This window comes from Callithrix jacchus, chromosome 20 (genome assembly GCF_049354715.1).
Source record: "Callithrix jacchus isolate 240 chromosome 20, calJac240_pri, whole genome shotgun sequence".
Classification (NCBI taxonomy): Eukaryota; Metazoa; Chordata; class Mammalia; order Primates; family Cebidae; genus Callithrix; species Callithrix jacchus.
In genome coordinates, this window is record NC_133521.1 from 869,416 (window position 1) to 893,290 (window position 23,875).

Consider the following 23,875-nt stretch of genomic DNA (forward strand, 5'->3'; position numbering starts at 1 on the left):
CACCTAGCAAGACAGGCCAACACTCAAATGCAGGAAATACAGAGAACACCACAAAGATATTCCGCAAGAAGAGCAACCCCAAGGCACATAATCGTCAGATTCAACAAGGTTGAAATAAAGGAGAAAATACTAAGGGCAGCCAGAGAGAAAGGTCGGGTCACACACAAAGGGAAGCCCATCAGACTCACAGCAGATCTTTCGGCAAAAACACTACAAGCCAGAAGAGAGTGGGGGACAATATTCAACATCCTTAAAGAAAAGAACTTTCAACCCAGAATTTCATATCCAGCCAAACTGAGCTTCAGAAGTGAAGGAAAAATAAAATCCTTTGTGAACAAGCAAGTACTCAGAGATTTTGTCACCATCAGGCTGGCTTTACAAGAGCTCCTGAAAGAGGCACTACACATAGAAAGGAACAACCAGTACCAGCCATTCCAAAATCACACTAAATGCTAAAGAGCATCAACATAATGAAGAATCTACAACAACTAATGGGCAAAACAGCCAGCTAGCATCAAAATAGCAGTATCAAATTCACACAGAACAATATTAAGCCTAAATGTAAATGGACTAAATGCACCAATCAAAAGACACAGACTGGTAAATTGGATAAAAATCCAAAACCCATCGGTGTGCTGTATCCAGGAAACCCATCAAACATGCAAGGATACACAAAGGCTCAAAATAAAGGGATGTAGGAAGATTTACCAAGCAAATGGAGAGCAAATAAAAGCAGGAGTTGCAATTCTCATCTCTGATAAAATAGACTTTAAAGCAACAAAGATCAAAAGAGACAAAGAAGGCCATTACATAATGGTAAAAGGATCGATACAACAAGGAGAGCTAATGATTCTAAACATATATGGACCCAATACAGGAGCACCCAGATATATAAGGCAAGTTCTTAATGACTTACAAAGGGACTTAGACTCCCACACAATAATAGTGGGAAACTTTAACACCCCACTGTCAATATTAGACAGATCAACCAGACAGAAAATCAACAAGGATATCCAGGGCTTGAACTCAGACCTGGAGCAAGCAAACCTCATAGACATTTACAGAACTCTCCACCCCAAATCCACAGAATATACATTCTTCTCAGCACCACATCACATCTACTCTAAAATTGACCACATAATTGGAAGTAAAGCACTGCTCAGCAAATGCAAAACAACTGAAATCATAGCAAACAGCCTCTCAGACCATAGTGCAATCAAGTTCGAACTCAGAATACAGAAACTGACCCAGATCCGCACAGCTTCATGGAAACAGAACAACTGGCTCTTGAATGTTGACTGGGTAAACAATGAAATGAAGGCAGAAATAAAGAAGTTCTTCGAAACCAATGAGAATGAAGACACAACATGCCAGAATCTCTGGGACACATTTAAAGCAGTCTCTAGAGGAAAGTATATAGCAATAAGTGCCCATATGGGAAGAATGGAGAGATCCAAAATTGACACTCTATCATCAAAATTGAAAGAGCTAGAGGAGCAAGATCAAAAAAACTCAAACCCCAGCAGAAGACAAGAAATAACTAAGATCAGAGCTGAACTGAAGGAGATTGAGACTCGAAAAACACTTCAAAATATCAATAAATCCAAGAGCTGGTTTTTTGAAAAAATCAACAAAATAGACAGACCACTAGCCAGATTGATTAAAAATAAAAGAGAGAACAACCAAATAGATGCAATAAAAAATGACAAAGGGGGAATCACCACAGATTCCACAGAAATTCAAAACATCATCAGAGAATATTACAAACAACTCTATGCACAAAAAACTAGTAAACCTGGAAGAAATTGATAAATTCCTGGACTCCTGTGTCCTCCCAAGCCTAAACCAGGAGGAAGCTGAAACTATGAATAGACCAATAACAAGGGCAGAAGTCGAGGCAGCAATTTAGAGCCTACCACACAAAAAAAGCCCAGGTCCAGACGGGTTCACAGCCGAATTCTACCAGACACACAAAGAGGAGCTGGTACAATTCCTTCTGAAACTATTCCAAATAATCCAAAAAGAAGGAATCCTTCCCAAATCATTTTACGAAACCAATATCACCCTGATACCAAAACCCAGCAGAGACTCAACAAGAAAAGAAAACTCCAGGCCAATATCCATGATGAACATAGATGCAAAAATCTTCAATAAAATATTGGCAAGCCGAATGCAACAGCAAATCAAAAAACTTATCCATCATGATCAAGTAGGATTCATCCTGGGGATGCAAGGCTGGTTCAACATACGCAAGTGTATCAACGTAATTCACCACATAAACAGAACCAAAAACAAAAACCACATGATTATCTCAATTGATGCAGAGAAGGCATTTGACAAAATTCCACAGCCCTTTATGCTAAAAACCCTCAATAAACTCGGTATCGATGGAACGTATCTCAAAGTAATAAAAGCTATTTATGACAAACCAACAGCCAATATCATACTGAATGGGCAAAAACTGGAAGCATTCCCTTTGAAATTTCGCACTAGATAAGAATGCCCTCTTTCACCACTCCTATTCAATATAGTACTGGAAGTTCTAGCCAGAGCAATCAGGCAAGAAAAAGAAATAAAGGTTATTCAAATAGGAAAGGTGGAAGCCAAACTGTCTCTATTTGCAGACGACATGATAGTATACCTAGAAGACCCCATTGCCTCAGCCCAAAGACTCCTGAAACTGATAAGCAACTTCAGCAAAGTCTCAGGATATAAAATCAATGTGCAAAAATCACAAGCATTCGTCTACACCAATAACAGACTTAAAAAAAGCCAAATCAAGAGCGAACTGCCATTCACAATTACTACAAAAAGAATAAAATACTTTGGAATACAACTCACAAGGAACGTAAGGGACCTCTTCACAGAAAACTACAAACCACTGCTCAACGAAATCAGAGAGGACACAAACAGATGGAGAAAATTCCAAGTTCATGGTTAGAAAGAAGTAATATCGTGAAAATGGTTATACTGCCCAAAGTAATTTACAGAATCAACGCTATACCACCCATCAAGCTACCATTGACTTTCTTCACAGAACTGGAAAAAAACACCATGAACTTCATATGGAACCAAAAGAGAGCCCACAGAGCCAAGTCAATTCTAAGCAAAAAGAACACAGTGGGGGCATCACACTACCGGAATTTAAACTACACTACCAGGCTACAGTAATCAAAACAGCGATATAGACCAATGGAACAAAACAGAGGCACCAGAGGCAACACAACATATCTACAACTATACAATCTTTGATAAACCTGACAAAAACAAGCAATGGGGAAAGGATTCCCTGTTTAACAAATGGTGTTGGGAAAACTGGCTAGCCATGTGCAGAAAGCAGAAACTGGACCCCTTCCTGACACCTTACACTAAAATTAACTTCAGATGGATTAAGGACTTAAACATAAGACCTGGCACCATAAAAACCCTAGAAGGAAATCTAAGCAAAACCATCCAGGACATAGAAGTAGGCAAGGACTTCATGAAAAAAACACCAATAGCATTGGCAACAAAAGCCAAAATAGACAAATGGGACCTAATGAAACTCCACAGCTTCTGCACGGCAAAAGAAACAGTCACTAGAGTGAATTGGCAACCAACAGAATGGGAAAAAATTTTTGCAGTTTACCCATCTGACAAAGGGCTGATATCCAGAATATACAAAGAACTCAAACAGATTTACAGGAAAAAAACAAACAAGCCCATTCAAAATTGAGCAAAGGATATGAACAGACACTTTACCAAAGAAGACATATATGAGGCCAACAATCATATGAAAAAATGCTCATCGTCCCTGGTCATCAGAGGGATGCAAATCAAAACCACATTGAGATACCATCTCACACCAGTTAGAATGGCGATCATTAAAAAATCTGGAGACAACAGATGCTGGAGAGGATGTGGAGAAAAAGGAACACTTTTACACTGTTGGTTGGAGTGTAAATTAGTTCAACCATTGTGGAAGACAGTGTGGCGATTCCTCAAGGCCTTAGAAATAGAAATTCCATTTGACCCAGCAATCCCATTACTGGGTATATATCCAAAGGACTATAAATCGTTCTACTATAAGGACACATGCACACGAATGTTCATTGCAGCACTGTTTACAATAGCAAAGACCTGGAACCAACCCAAATGCCCATCGATGATAGACTGGATTGGGAAAATGTGGCAAATATACACCATGGAATATTATGCAGCAGTCAGAAATGATGAGTTTGTGTCGTTTGTAGGGACATGGATGAATCTGGAGAACATCATTCTCAGCAAACTGACACAAGAACAGAAAATGAAACACCGCGTATTCTCACTCATAGGCGGGTGATGAAAAATGAGAACACATGGACACGGAGAGGGGAGTACTAAACACTGGGGTCTATTGGGGGAAAAGGGGAGGGCCAGTGGGAGGGGTTGGTGGGGAGGGATAGCCTGGGGAGAAAAGCCAAATGTGGGTGAAGGGGAGAAAGAAAGCGAAACACACTGCCATGTGTGTACCTATGCATGGCATGTCTTGCATGTTCTGCACATGTACCCCAAAACCTAAAATGGAACAAAAAATTAAAAAAATAAAATAAAATAAAATAAAGTATATACACCGTCTTAATATTCTCTCTCTTGTAAAATACCGAATTTCTATTTTTACACGGTTAGAGATAGTATAAATATTTTAACTCAAATTTTAAAAACAAAATTACTCTGAAGATATTCTGTTAGGAAAAATATACAATGCCCTTTTCTACTCTGTTTTAAAGTATATACACCGTCTCAATATTCTCTCTCTTGTAAAATACCAAAATTAAATTTTTATGCAGTTAGAGAAAATATTAATACTCTATTTTAACCCCAGTGTTAAAAACAAAATTACTCTGAACACACTATTTTAGAAAAAATATACAATGCTTTTTTCTCCTCTGTTTTAAAGTATACACATTGCCTCAATATTCTCTCTCTTGTATAATACCAAAATTCTATTTTTTTGCGGTTACAGAAAATATAAATACTTTATTTTAACCCAAATGTTGAAAGCAAAATTACTCTAAAGATACTATTTTAGAAAAAATATACAATGCTCGTTTCTACTCTGTTTAAAGTATTTACACCGTCTCAATATTCTCTCTTGTAAAATATTCAAATTCTGTTATTACGCGGTTTGAGAAAATATAAATATTCTCTTTGTACCCCAACGTGAAAAACAAAATTACTCTGAAGATACTCTGTTACAAGAAATATACAATGCCCTTTTCTACTCTGTTTTAAAATATATACTTCGTCTCAATATTCTCTCTCTTGTAAAATACCAAAATTCTATTTTTATGTGGTTAGAGAAAATATAAATATTCTCCTTGTACCCCAATGTTAAAAAAAAAATTACACTGAAGGTACTTTGTTAGAAAAAATATACAATGCGCTTTTCTACTATTTTTTAAAGTATATACACCGTCTTAATATTCTGTCTTTTGTAAAATACAGAAATTTCATTTTTACACGGTTATAGAAAATATAAATATCCTCTTTGTACCCAAATGTTAAAAACAAAATTACTCTGAAGATACTTTGTTAGAAAAAATATACAATGCCCTTTTCTACTCTGTTTTCAAGTATATACACCATCTCAATATTCTCTCTCTTGTAAAATACCGAAATTTTATTTTTACGTGGTTATAGAAAATATAAATATTCTCTTTGTACCCCAATGTTAAAAACAAAATTACCCTGACAATACTTTTTTAGAAAAAAATATGCAATGCCCTTTTCTACTGTGTTTTAAAGGATTTATGCCCTACCTCATTGGATACCTGCATCACTTCTTTGGACCCACTATTCTGGATGCCTGGTGGGTCAAGTATTGTATAGAATTGGATGCCAGGGATTTTCCTTACCTTTTGCATTTCTGTCTCTCACCTGGATTTCTTCTCCAGGCACTTGGGACGTGGAGACGGAAAGTGACTTGAGTCGCCGTGGGGGAGTGAGGGGTGTCGGACCTGGCACCGGCACCCTGCTGGAGTCAGCTGACCCCATTGGCTGCTCTCTGTCAGATGCAGGTCCATTTCCTTCCGCCAGGGGGCGCCAGGGAACGCAGGACCCTACCTGAACTTGAAGACTGGTGATGTCAGCACTAAGCCTCTCGTGATTGGCTACATCAGTTACTATGCAGTCAAAGGGACCAAAGGATGGGCCCCAGACCGGAGTCCAAAGTGTCTCCCGCCGGAGGTCATGGTGCTTTCGAAGGCGAGGTCATCAGTTCAAGTCTAACCTGAGCAACCTCATAAGCTCAAACTGATTGGCAAAAAAAAAAAAAAAATTTTTTTTCTTAATACTTTTTAAATGTTAAGGAAACATTGTTGCCTTAACAATGTTTTTAACGACTTGCTCAACTGTTGCCCAGGCTAAATGCAGTGACTATTCACGACTGGATTCATTGTGCACCACACCCTAGAGGTCCTGGCCTCAAAGCGTCCTTTGGCCTCAGCCTTCTAGGTAGCCGGGACCACAGTCGCAGGCTACTGTGCCAGGCAAATACTTGCAGGACAAATAAAAAAAAAACAGTCTTGCCATTTTAGTCCTTTTTACTGGGAACGTTCGTCTGAATAACCAAGTCTGCCATTATTAGCAACCTCAACTACTCTTTTTTCTCAGCGTTGCTTCCTTTCTCTTTTTAGCACTTAACACTACTTGACATTACATATTTATTTGTCCACTAACTAGGTTGAAATCTGCGTGGGTTGTATGGATTTTGTTTTTTGCTGTCGTCTCCGCGGTACCCAGAATGATGCCTGCTATAGAGTGAATACTTAGTAGTTGTTTAGTAAATGAATGAAAAAAGAGTGATTTTGCACACTGCTTTGTGCCGTGACTACCGTGGGCCAATGAAAGAGGACTGGAGGGTTCAGAAACTTGGTCACAAATCTAGCATCGGTGTTGAGATCTTTCAAATCACAATTCCAAGTCAAGGTCATAACTTAACCAAACTGAAAGAAAAAAAAACAGCCTCAAACATTCTAGGTTTCATTACTTCCTAGGTTTAGGTACTGGGATGAGTGGCAGGTCTCAGGTACCCACGGGTTTGTGGGTCCCTCTCACTCTCTCTGGGTCTTTTCTCTCTTTCCTATCTTTGCTTTTGCCTGTTGTCCTCACCCTTTATGAAGTCTCAGACAGCTCTGACCCTCTCATTTCCTTTCTCTTTGCCCTTTCTGTGATTCAGCTCCTGTTTCTGTGTCCTGATCTTTCTCTGGTGGGTCTCAGTCATGTACTCCCCATCACTCTCCTCTTCTGTAAGATACAATTCTGTTTCCAAGTCTGCCCACACCCCTAATCTCTCACTGCCGGACGGCTGGCAAGGCACCTTCCATGTACCCCTCATCTTGCCTCAATGCCTTTCTCTTTCTGTCACCCCCTTTTTATATTACTATCCCTTCCACCTGAGATCACATTCTCTGCCTCCATAACTTCACCTCTGTCTGTGTCATCGAATGAACTCTCTTCCACTCATCCTGGAAGCATCACCCCGACTGCCGTCCACTCAGAGTCTGTGCATTCTGTTGCCATTCCCTCTGGCTCTGTCTCTTCCCACTCTGAATCCCGTATCTCTGTCCCCTGCTTGGCTTCTGTCGTCTGTATTTCTGTCATGGTCTCTTTCTCTGCCTTCTACCTTCTAACTGTAGACCCTTGACCTCAACCCCCAAACCTCAACACCAACCCTATACTTAACCCCTAACCCTACCACTAACGTTAACCCTTTACATCTGCCCAGATTCTCCAGCAGAAGCAGGGACCCTTGGCTCCCAGCTGTGCACCACTGCATCTGGCACAGAACTCCGCAGCAGTCCCCAAATAGGCACCTGAGTGCCCACTGTGCCAGCCACGCAGTGGAATCCAAGGATGTTTTCTCACCTCCAGAACCAGGGCCCAGTGCCTGCATCAGGCTGCTCAGGGCTGAAGTGAGCTGTGACACCCAAGGTCTCCATAAGACCAAGGCTATCTCATGCCTCCTGTTAGAGAGCGAAACGCACACCCAGGGGCATCGCACTCCCCCTCCTTCCCTCCGAGGCAGCTCGGCAACCTTCCAAGTAAGGGGCCTTTTCCTGATGATACTCCAAGCACAAAGCACTGGACTTTCACACAGTGAGGCTGCACACATTATTCTGTGTAGATGCCCACCTAGGCCGCTGGGAGACAGGGTGGTAGAGGGACCCTCATGTTGCCCTGTGGTATACACACTCTCGTTTATACGACTGCAAGCCATTTACAAGAAACTCAAGCTGAAACGCTACTTCTTTCCAACGTTTCATTGGTAGAGGATTTACAATGTACGTTCCCAGACAAGCTAGCCACAGAGCACACTGACTACCTCCCCTCTAAAGTCCCTCTGAGGGCCTCTGCATCAGTCCTAGAATTGGAAGATCGGTGGAGAAGAACCAGGATGTTGAGGGGGCACTGGAGACTTGCTGGACACCAGCCTCCCCTTACCTAAGCTTACAGTCAGCCCAGATCCCGCCTGACCAAATCAGACATTTTAACACACACAGCTCTCGAGAGCAGGACTCCCAGGTGCAAAACTCGAAGGCAAAGGACTGTCTCAACTCCTTGGTGTCTCCGGAATTAAAACACTGCCTAGCGCAGGTGCACCAGCAACCCTATCACTAAATAAGCCTCTATATTCTATTCATCTTTGATTGGGGAAGTGATGTGATAAACACAGCGGACTAAAGACCTTTGGGATCTCTTCAGAGGATCCTGTCTGGTGGACCCCCAGATCTGCCAACACAGAGAAGGCATTCCATAAACATGTGCAGGACGGAGGCCAGACAAAACTCTCTCTGAGCCTCAAAGTGGCCTGGCGGTCACAGCAACAGCCATGTGGGGTCTGGCCCTTACGAGGAGTCAAGCTTTCGGCTTGAGGCACCCACTGCACCCGCAATACCAACTTGTGCCAAACAAAGAAGAATCAGCCAGCCTGCTCTCCCTAATGAAAGATTGTTCCCGGGGTGGGGGGGAAGGACTCAAGATGGCGCTGTGAGAACAACCCAGAATTGGAGCTCTCGTTGAGTCCGTGGAGAGGTGAGTCGGAGCTGCATTTCCAGACTGATCTTTGTTGCCCACAGAACGGGGAAATTCCCAAGTGAAGAGGAGACATGGGACGCCAGGCAGTACTTTTGTCTGGTGAAGCCGGCAGTCGGGGTGGCGGCAGCCGGCCCTGCCCAGTGCTCCCCACAGGGCGCGCTTGTCCAGGTGCCCTGTTGAACTGGCAACCTGAGATTTGAGAGGGCTGGACTTGAGACTGAGCGAGACTTGGACAGTGGGCCAGCCCAGGGGATTGCAGGGACAGAGCGTTAGGGGTGGCCCAGTGGGATGAACAAAACCGTGATTTCAAACCCATGCAGACGGCCCGAGATGCTCTGTGGGGGAGGGGCGTCCACCATTACCGAGGCAACCTGCCCCAACTGAGATACACGCCCATTGCTGACGCAGCAAGCCATTGCCGAGGCAACTGTCCCTACTGAGATACACGCCCATTGCTGACGCAGCCTGCCATTGCCAAGGCAACCCACTACAACAGAGAGACTCTGCCGCAGGGCGTGGCAGAGAACACAGCAGAACAGCAGAGTCTGCAGCAATAGGGCGAACCACACAACAGCAGGGCGGAACCTCGGCAGGCAAACAGTGGCTAGTCTGCCTCCTAGCTGGGCAGGACCTCAACAGACACCCAAAAATAAAGCCCAAACCCCCAACACAGAGCATTTGAGAAAAAAAGGGTTTTTTAATGAGCTCTGTTGCAGCAGAATCAAACATAGCAGCCTAACATCCCCGAATGAACAACAGAGCTCACAGCTCAGCAATTGAGCTCCTATAAAGTACAGACTGTCTCCTCAAGAAGCTCCCTGACCCCTCTATATCCAAAAGACTGACATTTGGCAGGCATCATCCTGGGACAAAGATAGCAGAAAAAGAAACTGGTAGTATCCCTCGCTGTGCCACAGCCGCTAGAGGTGCACCCCAGACAAGCAGGGCCTGGAGCGGACCTCAGCAGTCGTACAGTGAAGGGGCTAGACTGGTAGAAGGAAAACCAAGTAACAGAAATACTTCATCATCAACAATCTGGGTGTCCACTCAGAGACACAATCGAAAAGTCAGCAACTACGCAGACGACAAGCGGATAAATCCACAAAGATGGGAAGAAACCAGCGCAAAAAGGAGGAAAACACCCAAAACCAGAACACCTCGCCTCCTAGAAAGGACCAAAACTCCTCACGAGCAAGGGAACAAAGCTGGACGGAGAATGACTGTGATGAAATGACGGAATTAGACTTCAGAAGGTGGATAATGAGAAACTTTTGTGAGCTAAAAGAACATGTATTAAATCAATGCAAAGAAACTAAGAACTTTGAAAAAAGATATGAGGAAATGATAACAACAATGGATAACTTAGAGACGAATATGAATGAATTAAAGGAGCTGAAAAACACAATATGAGAACTTCGCAAAGCATGCAGAAGTTTCAATTGCCGAATTGACCAAGCAGAAGAAAGAATATCTGAAGTCGAAGACCAACTCAATGAAATAAAATGAGAAACCAAGATTAGAGAAAAAAAGCACAAAAAGGAATGAACAAAGTCTCCAAGAAATGTGGGACTATGTGAAAAGACCTAACCTACGTTTGACAGGTGTACCAGAAGGGGACGAAGAGAATGAATGCAAGCTGGAAAATACTCTTCAGGACATTATCCAGGAAAATTTCCCCCAACTAGCAAGACAGGCCAACACTCAAATGCAGGAAATACAGAGAACACCACAAAGATATTCCACAAGAAGAGCAACCCCAAGGCACATAATCGTCAGATTCAACAAGGTTGAAATAAAGGAGAAAATACTAAGGGCAGCCAGAGAGAAAGGTCGGGTCACCCACAAAGGGAAGCCCATCAGACTCACAGCAGATCTCTCGGCAGAAACACTACAAGCCAGAAGAGAGTGGGGGCCAATATTCAACATTCTTAAAGAAAATAACTTTCAACACAGAATTTCATATCCAGCCAAAGTGAGCTTCAGAAGTGAAGGAAAAATAAAATCCTTTGTGAACAAGCAAGTACTCAGAGATTTTGTCACCACCAGGCCTGCTTTACAAGAGCTCCTAAAAGAGGCACTACACATAGAAAGGAACAACCAGTACCAGCCATTCCAAAATCACACTAAATGCTAAAAAGCATCAACATAATGAAGAATCTACAACAACTAACAGGCAAAACAGCCACTTAGCATCAAAATGGCAGTATCAACTTCACACATAACAATATTAACCCTAAATGTAAATGGACTAAATGCACCAATCAAAAGACACAGACTGGCAAATTGGATAAAAATCCAAAACCCATCAGTGTGCTGTATACAGGAAACTCATCTCACATGCAAGGATACACAAAGGCTCAAAATAAAGGGATGGAGGAAGATTTACCAAGCAAATGGAGAGCAAACAAAAGCAGGAGTTGCAGTTCTTATCTCTGATAAAATAGACTTTAAAGCAACAAAGATCAAAAGAGACACAGAAGGCCATTACATAATGGTAAAAGGATCGATACAACAAGAAGAGCTAACGATCCTAAACATATATGGATCCAATGCAGGGGCACCCAGATACATAAGGCAAGTTCTTAATGACTTACAAAGAGACTTTGACTCCCACACAATAATAGTGGGAAACTTTAACACCCCACTGTCAATATTAGACAGATCAACCAGACAGAAAATCAACAAGGATATCCAGGGCTTGAACTCAGACCTGGAGCAAGCAAACCTGGTGGACATTTACAGAACTCTCCACCCCAAATCCACAGAATACACATTCTTCTCAGCACATCACACCTACTCTAAAATTGACCACATAATTGGAAGTAATGCACTGCTCAACAAATGCAAAACAACTGAAATCATAACAAACAGCCTCTCAGACCATAGTGCAATCAAGTTAGAACTCAGAATACAGAAACCAACCCAGAACTGCACAGCTTCATGGAAACTGAACAACTGGCTCTTGAATGTTGACTGGGTAAACAATGAAATGAAGGCAGAAATAAAGAAGTTCTTCGAAACCAATGAGAACGAAGACACAACATGCCAGAACCTCTGGAGCACATTTAAAGCAGTCTCTAGAGGAAAGTATATAGCAATAAGTGCCCATATGAGAAGAATGGAGAGATCCAAAATTGACACCCTATCTTCAAAATTGAAAGAGCTAGAGGAGCAAGATAAAAAAAAACTCAAACCCCAGCAGAAGACAAGAAATAACTAAGATCAGAGCTGAACTGAAGGAGATTGAGATATAAAGAACCCTTCAAAATATCAATAAATTCAAGAGCTTGTTTTTTGAAAAGATCAACAAAATAGACCACTAGCCAGATTGATTAAAAAGCAAAGAGAGAACAACCAAATAGATGCAATAAAAAATGATAAAGGGGAAATCACCACAGATTCCACAGAAATTCAAACCATCATCAGAGAATATTACAAACAACTCTATGTGCATAAACTAGTAACCCTGGAAGAAATGGATAAATTCCTGGACTCCTGTGTCCTCCCAAGCCTAAACCAGGAGGAAGCTGAAACTATGAATAGACCAATAACAAGGGCAGAAGTCGAGGCAGCAATTTAGAGCCTACCACACAAAAAAAGCCCAGGTCCAGACGGGTTCACAGCCGAATTCTACCAGACACACAAAGAAGAGCTGGTACATTTCCTTCTAAAAGTATTTCAAACAATCCAAAAAGAGGGATTCCTTCCCAAATCATTTTACGAGACCAACATCATTCTGATACCAAAACCCGGCAGAGATCCAACAAGAAAAGAAAACTTCTGGCCAATATCCATGATGAACATAGATGCAAAAATCTTCAATAAAATATTGGCAAGCCGATTGCAACAGCAAATCAAAAAACTTATCCATCATGATCAAGTAGGATTCATCCCGGTGATGCAAGGATGGTTCAACATATGCAAGTCTATAAACGTAATTCACCACATAAACAGAACCAAAAACAAAAACTACATGATTATCTCAATTGACGCACAGAAGGCATTTGACAAAATTCAACAGCCCTTTATGCTAAAATCCCTCAATAAACTCGGTATCGATGGAACGTATCTCAAAGTAATAAAAGCTATTTATGACAAACCAACAGCCAATATCATACTGAATGGGCAAAAACTGGAAGCATTCCCTTTGAAATCCAGCACTAGACAAGGATGCCCTCTGTCACCACTCCTATTCAATATAGTACTGGAAGTTCTAGCCAGAGCAATCAGGCAAGAAAAAGAAATAAAGGGTATTCAAATAGGAAAGGTGGAAGCCAAATTGTCTCTATTTGCAGACGACATGATAGTATACCTAGAAGACCCCATCGCCTCAGCCCAAAAACTCCTGAAACTGATAAGCAACTTCAGCAAAGTCTCAGGATATAAAATCAATGTGCAAAAATCACAAGCATTCGTCTACACCAATAACAGTCTTAAAGAGAGCCAAATCAAGAATGAACTGCCATTCGCAATTGCTACAAAAAGAATAAAATACCTTGGAACACAACTCACAAGGAACGTAAGGGACCTCTTCAAGGAGAACTACAAACCACTGCTCAATGAAATCAGAGAGGACACAAACAGATGGAGAAACATTCCACGTTCATGGTTAGGAAGAATTAATATCGTGAAAATGGCTATACTGCCCAAAGTAATTTACAGAATCAACGCTATACCCATCAAGCTACCATTGACTTTCTTCACAGAACTGGAAAAAAACACCATGAACTTCATATGGAACCAAAAGAGAGCCCACAGAGCCAAGTCAATTCTAAGCAAAAAGAACACAGCGGGGGCATCACACTACCGGATTTCAAACTACACTACCAGGCTACAGTAATCAAAACAGTGATATAGACCAATGGAACAAAACAGTGGCACCGGAGGCAACACAACATATCTACAACTATACAATCTTTGATAAGCCTGACAAAAACAAGCAATGGGGAAAGGATTTCCTGTTTAACAAATGGTGTAGGAAAAACTGGCTAGCCATGTGCAGAAAGCAGAAACTGGACCCCTTCCTGACACCTTATACTGAAATTAACTTCAGATGGATTAAAGACTTAAACGTAAGACCTGGCACCATAAAAACCCTAGAAGGAAATCTAGGCAAAACTATCCAGGACATAGGAGTAGGCAAGGACTTCATGAAAAAAACACCAAAAGCATTGGCAACAAAAGCCAAAATAGACAAATGGGACCTAATGAAACTCCACAGCTTCTGCACGGCAAAAGAAACAGTCACTAGAGTGGATCGGCAACCAACAGAATGGGAAAAAATTTTTGCAGTTTACCCATCTGACAAAGGGCTGATATCCAGAATTTACAAAGAACTCAAACAGATTTACAGGAAAAAAACAAACAAGCCCATTCAAAAGTGGGCAAAGGATATGAACAGACACTTTACGAAAGAAGACATATATGAGGTCAACAATCATATGAAAAAATGCTCATCGTCCCTGGTCATCAGAGAGATGCAAATCAAAACCACATTGAGATACCATCTCACGCCAGTTAGAATGGCGATCATTAAAAAATCTGGAGACAACAGATGCTGGAGAGGATGTGGAGAAAAAGGAACACTTTTACACTGTTGGTGGGAGTGTAAATTAGTTCAACCATTGTGGAAGACAGTGTGGCGATTCCTCAAGGCCTTAGAAATAGAAATTCCATTTGACCCAGGAATCCCATTACTGGGTATATATCCAAAAGTCTATAAATCGTTCTACTATAAGGACACATGTACACGAATGTTCATTGCAGCACTGTTTACAATAGCAAAGACCTGGAATCAACCCTAATGCCCATTGATAATAGACAGGATTGGAAAAATGTGGCACATATACACCATGGAATATTATGCAGCAATCAGAGATGAGGAGTTTGTGTCGTTTGTAGGGACATGGATGAATCTGGAGAACATCATCCTCAGCAAACTGACACAAGAACAGAAAATGAAACACCGCATATTCTCACTCATAGGCGGGTGTTGAAAAATGAGAACACATGGACACAGAAAGGGGAGTACTAAACACTGGGGTCTATTGGGGGGAAAAGGGGAGGGCCAGTGGGAGGGGGAGGTGGGGAGGGATAGCCTGGGGAGAAGAAAAGCAAAGCACACTGCCATGTGTGTACATACGCAACTGTCTTGCATGCTCTGCTCATGTACCCCAAAACCTAAAATGCAATAAAAAATTAAAAAAAAAAAGATTGTTCCCGGGGCCTGAAAACTTGGGGGGATAACTCCTCCCTCCTCAGGCTCAGTCCCAAGGTACAAGACCACGTGCATCTGCAGCTGGGTCAGCAAGCGAGCAGAAGCCAGAAGAACATAGGCTGGAAGACAAGGACCCCCTGAAGATCAGAGAGAGGTCGTCTGGCACCACAGAGCAGTTACGTCCAACTGGAACACTTCCCATTCACAGGAGACTAAAACACCCAGCCTCAGCTTCACTTGGGGCCGGTCCGCACCCAGGCGCTCAAGAAAACAGCATGTTGCTCCACACCGCCTGGAGCTGTTTGCTGACGCTCTCAGGGCTCGCACCAATAATAGAGCCTTGTACCTAATATCCCAGGTGGTAATGCAAGAGCGATATCTGTGAGACACCCCTCTTCCTCCACCCTCCACATCCAAGCGATCCCCAAGGATACAAGCCGGCCAGGCAAGGTAGCTCACGCCTGTAAGCCCAGTACTTTAGGAGGCCGAGGCATGTGGATCTCCTGAGGTCAAGAGTTCAAGACTGCTCTGGCCAACATTGGAAAAGCCTGTCTCTACTACAGATTCAAAAATTAGCCAGTGTGGTGGCAGGTGCTTGTAATCCCAGCTACTCAGGAGGCTGAGACAGGAGAATCGCTTGAACCTGGGAGGCACAGGATGCAGTGAGCTGAGATCACGCCATTTCACTACAGCCTGGGCAACAGAGCAAGAATCTGTCTCAACAAAAAAAGAAAAGAAAAGAATTAGTACAGTTTTGTCTCCAGAAGAGGGGTCTTGTCCCAGACCCCAACAACAGGATTTCGGATCTCACACGAAATGGAATTTATGGCAAGTCGCACACTCTTGTGATATTAAAAGCGTTTATAAGCCACTGCTAAGTTACAGAGCACAGAGTCCTAAGAAGGCAAGAGGAGGAACGCACCTGTTTTAAAGAAAAAACAACTTTTTGAGATGGGGTTTTACTCTTCTCACAATGACATGATCTCGGCTCACTTCAACCTCTGCTTCCTGGGTTTACGGGTCCTCCTGCCTCAACCTCCCAAGTAACGGGGATTACAGGTGTGCACCACCACGTCCGGCTAATTTTTTATATTTCTTTTCCATTTTTATTTATTTATTTATTTTATTCCATCCCCGTAGAGACTGCCAAAAATTGCCAATGCCGACTACACTTCCAGTCGTCACGGTGGGGTATTGGGAAAAGTTTTCAATTAGCAATAATTGCGCCTCAGATAAACCTCATTGGCCTCGATACTGCCACTGTGCAAAGCTTTTTTTTTTTTTTTTTTTTTTTTTTTTTTTTTTTTTTAGTAGAAACTGGGTTTCACCATGTTGGCCATGCTGGTGTTCAACTCCTGGCCTCAAGTTATCCGCCCTCCTCGGCCTCCCAAAGTTCTGGGATTACAGGTGCAATTACTTAATGTTTACATTACTTAGTGTTTACATTAAGTAACCGCACCTGTAATCCCAGCACATTAACGTACAAACAGGATTACTTACTGTTTGTTTATCTAGGTGATTAAGAATAGTGTTGTCTCTTATAAAGGATTGTGATCAGTTTGTGTCGGGCTATGAGTATTGTTACTTTTCTTTGTTACTACTGATTTTAACAATAATATATGAGTGTATTATTACCTTGAAAATTTATTTTTAAATTAAGAATGCTTTTTGCTTAAAGTACTGGTATATTTTTGTAAGTTTTCGGTCTTTATTTAGTTATTAACTTGTTCCTGCGACCATAAATATTTTATAACCAAAGGTGCTCAATCCCTAAATATATAATCCAACAGATTTAACGTGTGTGTGTGTGAGAGAGAGAGAGAGTGTGTGTGTGTGTGTGTGTCTCACTCTGTCTCCCAGGCTTGAGTGCAGTGGTGTGATCATGGCTGGCTCACTGCGGCCTCAAACTCCTGGGCTCAAGCGATCCTCCCACATCAGCCTCCTGGGTAGCTGGGACCACAGGCACGCACCACCATGCCCGCTAATTTTTATATTTTTTGTAGACATGAGGATCTCGCTATTTTCCCAGGCTGGTCTTGAACTCCTGATCTCAAGTGATCCTCCCGCCTTGGCCTTCCAGAGTGCTGGGATTACACTCGTGAGCCCTGCACCCTGCCAAGATTTAGCTTTTTTTAAAGCTTTTATTTAAAATAAAGTCACTGTGGTTAAGACACCTCTGACAGTTTTGCATTTTAAGTGTGAAGACTACGTTGAGTGAATTTTTCCACAAATTGTAAAATGTGAATCCATGTTTATTTTATTCTTATGGTTTCCAATTAATTGTCACTTCTTCCTTTTTAGAAACACACGGGCCACTGGGGTCCCTGTCAGTTTGCATTTGCAGAATGATGGCGGTGAAGACGCTGCACTCCGACCTCAAGTGGTGCGGCGGGGTGGCCACCAGAGGGCGCGCGTCCTCCACCAGCGCTGTGAGCTCGAGGGCCCTGCAGTGCCCCCGGCCACCAGCAGAGGGCGCGCTGGAGCGAGGCGGCGTAATTGCACCAGCCAAGCTCCTCTACCAAACGGAAGCCCTGCCTTACACAGGGTTACAATTCCAGATATGACACGTGAAAGGGTCTTGGGGTTACAGTTTTAGAAATCACATGTGACAGGGTCATGGTGCATGCAGTAGGCGTGGGGTGGGGGCTTGAACTCATTTGAGTCAAAACAACGCCTTCCAAGGGTCTTGGTGCATGGAGTGGGCGTGGGGTGGGGGCTTGAACTCGTTAAGTCAAAACAACGCCTTCCAAGGGTCTTGGTGCATGGAGTGGGCGTGGGGTGGGGGCTTGAACTCATTTAAGTTAAAACAACGCCTTCCAAGGGTCTTGGTGCATGGAGTGGCCGTGGGGTGGGGGCTTGAACTCATTTAAGTTAAAACAATGCCTTCCAAGGGTCTTGGTGCATGGAGTGGGCATGGGGTGGGGGCTTGAACTTGTTAAGTCAAAACAACACCTTCTAAGGGTCTTGGTGCATGGAGTGGGCCTGGGGTGGGGGCTTGAACTCGTTTAAGTCAAAACAACGCCTTCCAAGGGTCTTGGTGCATGGAGTGGGCGTGGGGTGGGGGCTTGAACTCATTTAAGTTAAAACAACGCCTTCCAAGTGTCTTGGTGCATGGAGTGGGTGTGAGGTGGGGGCTAGAACTTGTTAAGTCAAAACGCCTTCCAAGGGTCTTGGTGCATGGAGTGGGCGTGGGGTGGGGGCTTGAACTCATTTAAGTTAAAACAACGCCTTCCAAGGGTCTTGGTGCATGGAGTGGGCGTGGGGTGGGGGCTTGAACTCGTTAAGTCAAAAAAATGCCTTCCAAGGGTCTTGGTGCATGGAGTGGGCCTGGGGTGGGGGCTTGAACTCGTTTAAGTCAAAACAACGCCTTCCAAGGGTCTTGGTGCATGGAGTGGGTGTGAGGTGGGGCTTGAACTCCTTTAAGTTAAAACAACGCCTTCCGGAAAGATTCCCCCACACCATGCCTGTGATCTATAGGAGGGCGATTAAGGTGGCGCCCGGTCGGCCACCCTTTACTTCTACTGAAATGCAGTGTGGAAGTCAAGGGGGAGGTGACCCTAGATGCTTGGGTCTCCTTCCTCACCGGGTCACCTCCTCCCTGCACACGGCCACTCTCCCACCTGGGCTACTCTCCAGTCTCACAATTGCTCTGAGCAACTGTGGAAAGAAGACACCTGTGTAGCCTCTCCCTTGCCCAAGTCGCTTGCTGAGAGACCTGCATAACTCGTCTCACTGAACCCTGGACCGCCCTGAAAAGAATACCGCTGCCCCTGTATTTCAGACAAAGACTATGAGGCGGTCAGGCTCGGTGGCTCACATCTGTAATCCCAGCACTCTGGAAGACCGAGGCAGGTGGATCGTGAGGTCAGAAGTTCAAGACCAGCCTGGCCAAGATGGGGAAACCCCATCTTTAGTCTCTACTAAAAACACAAAAATTAGCCGGGCATGGTGGCGGGCACCTATAAACCCAACTATTTGGGAGACTGATGCAGGAGATTGCTTGAACCCTGTGTCAGGTCTCCATATGCAAGCCTGGAGCCTGAAGGTCTGAAGTCCTGCCTGCCTGGGCTGATCGTCTCCCACTGCCCGCCTGCCTTTGCCATTGTTCCTGAGTGCCCAGCAGAGCTTCCCTGGACAAGCCCCTCACCCCACCTGCCATCTCAACTGTTCTTAGGATAATGTGAATACCTCTCACCCATCCTGTCATCTTCACTGCTCTTCTGCCTCACCCCAGCTGCCACTGTAACTGAACATAGGGTAAATGTACACTCCTTGCCCCAACCCACCACTGTAGCTGATCTTACTCTGTAACTTTCCACTGCCCGCCCCAAACCTATAAAACCAACTCCTATCCCGCTGCCCTTTGCTAACGCCCTTTTCGGCCTTAGCCCACCTGCACCCAGCTGAATAAATAGCCATGTTGCTCACACAAAGCCTGTCTGCGGGGATCTCTTCATTCAAAGTGTGAATCTTCAACACCTGGGAGGTAGAAGTTGCAGTGAGCCAAGATCGCTCCACTGCACTCCAGCCTGGGCAACAGAGCAAGATTCCATCTCAAAAATAAAAATAAAAGACAAAGATTATGAGGCCAGCGGAGGCTGTGACCAAGCACCTGACCCCACCTTGTCGGCAGAAGCTGAATTGGAACTAGGTTCTCAGGTTCGCAGGGTCCGATGAGGGCCTCCTGATTACGAGGTCCAAAGTGTGACCGGCACCTCCATTAGCATGATATATATTTGTCTGTAATCTATGTATGGGCATTTTCACACACCAGATTTTGCCAGGAGTCTCTCATGTTATCTTTTACTGTAGTCACAAAATTCTGTGCTTCTCAGTATAAATACTTGTCTTTTTATAGTTGAACGCTGGGGATGCAAGTGATTTTCCACACAGCCAGCACCTTACAGTTTCCAAACGTGGTTTTCACCATGCGTTGGGATTGACTCAGGGGGCCTGGCAAAACAGGAGGGAAATGTTAGGGAAAGTTAGAAATTTACAGTCTCAAACCTTTTGGAAGGCCGAAGGGTTTTAACGGAATGGGCTAAAGGCAGCCAGTTCATTAGGTTAAAATGTTAAGCCGTAGGGTGAAAGACGGGGACCATCGAGCTTCCCCGGTCGCCTGTTTACCCACATCCCTTTGCCTCTATTCTAAGTGTTCACTCATGTAAACCCTGTGCTGTACGGTCCTCTCAGCAGGAGGTCGAAGGGGAATCACACGTGAATGGTGTTTTCTCTGGGCCCAAAACCAAAAGTTTAATCATTCAAAACCACTCTTTCAACCATGTTAATTATCCACAAGTGTGTTAACTTAAAGCCTCTGTTATTCAACCTATACCAAATAAATGTAAGAAGGTACAGGGAGTCATGGCTGGGTTTGCTAAAACCGCCCCTAAAGGAAGTTAACAAACATCCCCACCCCATTCAAAATCACCGTAGTGGGCGTGAGAGAGCATTCATTCATCTGTGCCCAGGTCGGGGTCGGCAAAACAAACCTCCACAGGTGGCGTGGCTGTTTCATGGTTTGAATTCGTGTTGCATGATGTGAACATGCATCTCTCTCAGCTGCACTCCCACCTGAGAGGCAGCCGGGCTAACAGTACTGCCGGGAGCAAGTCTCCTCGAAGAAGAAGAAAACACCTGGCACAACACCTGGCATGGTGTGACATTCTGAAGTGCAAGGACTTTTCCGGAACAAAAGTTTCTGAAGGTGGCAGTTCGTGTCTCAGTCTCCATGGGGTCCAGAATTTGCTGCACAGCGGGAGGTGACAAGGAGCCGCTGGATTCTTGTGTGATGTTAACACTGGACGTGTGCCTGCTCTAAGCTCTGGAAGTCACATCCTCCCTGCGGGGGGTTTTTTTTTTTTTGAGACAGAGTCTTGCTCTGTTGCCCAGGCTGAAGTGCAGTGGTGCGATCTCAGCTCAGTGCTGCAACCTCCACCTCCTGTGTTCAAGCGATTCTCCTGCCTCAGCCTCCTGAGTAGCTGGGACTACATACGCCACTACTGCTGGCTAATTTTTGTATTTTTAGTAGAAACAGGGTTTCACTATATTGACCAGGCTGGTCTTGAACTCCTGACCTCAGGTGATCCATCTGCCTCCCAAAGTGCTGGGATGACAGGCATGAGCCACCGCACCCAGCCCTTCCCTGCATCCCAATGTCCACAAATATTATAAATCACGTACTTAACTGTCTAGGATTTTCAACTAACTGTCCAATGTCTGGAAAAAGGTGCTTTCAAATATCTATAATAGGTCAGGATGTGGACTAGGATGTTTTACCAATTAATTGATTGATTACAGTAAGGAAAACACCCAAAGTCCTCCAAAAGCATAGAAGTGCCTTTCCTATTAGATACGTCCACTGCTGTGCATATTGCTCAGTTATGATGAAACGTCCCTCGTGTTCCGTTTTGGAGTCCCTGAGGTGCAGCCTACGGTGTGGCCCTGGACTCAGGAAGCCCCTGAAGGAGGGGAGCACACCTGCTGCTGTGGCTACACTGCCTGTCCACACAGGGGTTTCCAGCCAGACAGGTGAGCACCTGCAGCGATGCCCTCCCATCCACATCTGTCGTCCTTCCTGCCCTGACTCCAGGTGAGGGCAGAGGGCCACGGAATTACAGGTAAGTCGTCTTCTTCTTTTTTTTTGAGATGGAGTTTTGCTCCTGTCACCCAGGCGGGAGTACAATGGTGTGACCTCGGCTCACTGCAACCTCCGCCTCTCAGGTTCAAGTGATTCTCCTGCCTCAGTCTCCCGAGTAGCTGGGATCACAGGAATGTACCACCACTCCCGGCTAATTTTGTTTTTTTGTTTTTTGTAGAGACGGGGTTTCTCAACATTGGTCAGGCTGGTCTCGAACTCCTGACCTCAGGTGTTCTGCCCGCCTTGACCTCTCAAAGTGCTGGGATTAGAGGTGTGAGCCACCGCACCCAGCCTCAGGTAAGTCTTCTTTACTCAGTCATCTATTTACTCACTTGGCTAATTCATTCATAAATTCCATTGCTGTAACTTAGTCATTCCAAATAACCTAAAGGTCCACCTGTCATGCAATGCCCTCACCACACACCTTGCCTGGTCGGCTAGTTCTTCCCAGGGATTTCCCATCCCTGTAATGCCATTAAAATGTCTAAACTAGGCCGCCTGCTTATAAAACAGCAAGTCAGAGTAAAAACAAAACTGGGCTTCTAGCCAACAAATCACAGCTGTCACAGAAGAGGCTCTGCCGGGGGCAGTGGCTCAGCCTGTAATCCCAGCATTTTGGGAGGCTGAGGCGGGTGGATCACTTGAGGTCAGGAGTTCGATACCAGCCTGGCCAACATGGTGAAACCCTGTCTGTACTAAAAATACAAAAAACCTACCTGGGCGTGGTGGCAGGTGTCTGTAATCTCATCTATTTGGGAGGCTGAGGCAGGAGAATCGCATGAACCCAGAGGGTGGAGGTTGCAGTGAGCCGAGGTTGTGCCACTGCACTCCAGCCTGGGCGAGAAGAGCAAAACCCTATCTCAAAACAAAGAACAACTAAACAGGCTAACAAAATGCTGCAGCAGGGTATGACTTGAGAAGTCATTTCTGAGACAGGGGACAGGACCTGGGAGCTGTCCAGCTTCTGAAAATATGCGGCAGGAGACGCAAGAACTAAGATTCTCTACACAGCAGGACAATGTGCCTCTCACTGTTCAGGAGACTGGGGGTGGGCAATCAGGCTTTCGGCTAAGAAGCCTCTAGGAAAAGGCCCAGTCCGCACTGCTGAGCCAGCCTGGGGGCTCACACGCCCCCAAATCCCCATCCCCAACGCTGCCCAGAAGGCTGCAAGCCACACCACTGCCGGGTGAGGTTGAGGAAATGCTGCCTTCTTGCGTCAGGTTCTAGCAACTAACGTAAAAAATGTAAATAATGTTATTGAAATTCGGATTTTATGTTGTTTCAATTCAAACAGAAATTCAGTTGAGGAATAAATAGCCAGGTGTGGTGGCTCACACCTGTAATCCCAGCGCTTTGGGAGGCCCAGGTGGGTGGATCATGAGGTCAAGAGATCGAGACCATCCTGGTCAACATGGTGAAACCCTGTCTCTACTAAAAATACAGAAAATTAGCTGGGCATGGTGGCACGTGCCTGTAATCCCAGCTACTCGGGAGGCTGAGGCAGGAGAATTGCCTGAATCCGGGAGGCGGAGGTTGCAGTGAGCCGAGATCGCGCCATTGCACTCCAGCCTGGGTAACAGGAGCGAAACTCCGTCTCAAAAAAAAAAAAAAAAATTGTAATTTACAGATCACAAAATTTCACTCCTAAATACTTCCATATGCACCTATAAAAAAAAGTAAGCATAAAAGTGGGGTGTGGTTGTGTGCACCTGTAGTCCCAGCTACTCAGGAGGCTGAGGCAGGAACATCGCTTGAGCCTGGGAGGTTGAGGCTGCAGTGAGCAGTAATTGCACCACTGCACTCCAGCCTGGGCAGCAGAATGACACCCTGTGTCTAAAAAATAAGGTATGTATGATAACCAGAGTAACTAATGGTAGCTGACACATTCAGAAAAGTCTTGCATATCATCAAATACTCAGGGGGAGTTTTCTTTTTCTTTCTTTTTTTTTTTTTTTTTT

At 44.3% G+C, this 23,875-nt stretch overlaps 1 non-coding gene across 1 annotated transcript; it reads right to left on the reverse strand.

The window, feature by feature from the left end:
- Positions 1-16,408: 16,408 nt before the first annotated feature.
- LOC144580629 (U4 spliceosomal RNA) lies at positions 16,409-16,549 on the reverse strand. Its single transcript, XR_013530541.1, has one exon. It is a non-coding gene; the product is annotated as a U4 spliceosomal RNA (small nuclear RNA).
- Positions 16,550-23,875: the final 7,326 nt, after the last annotated feature.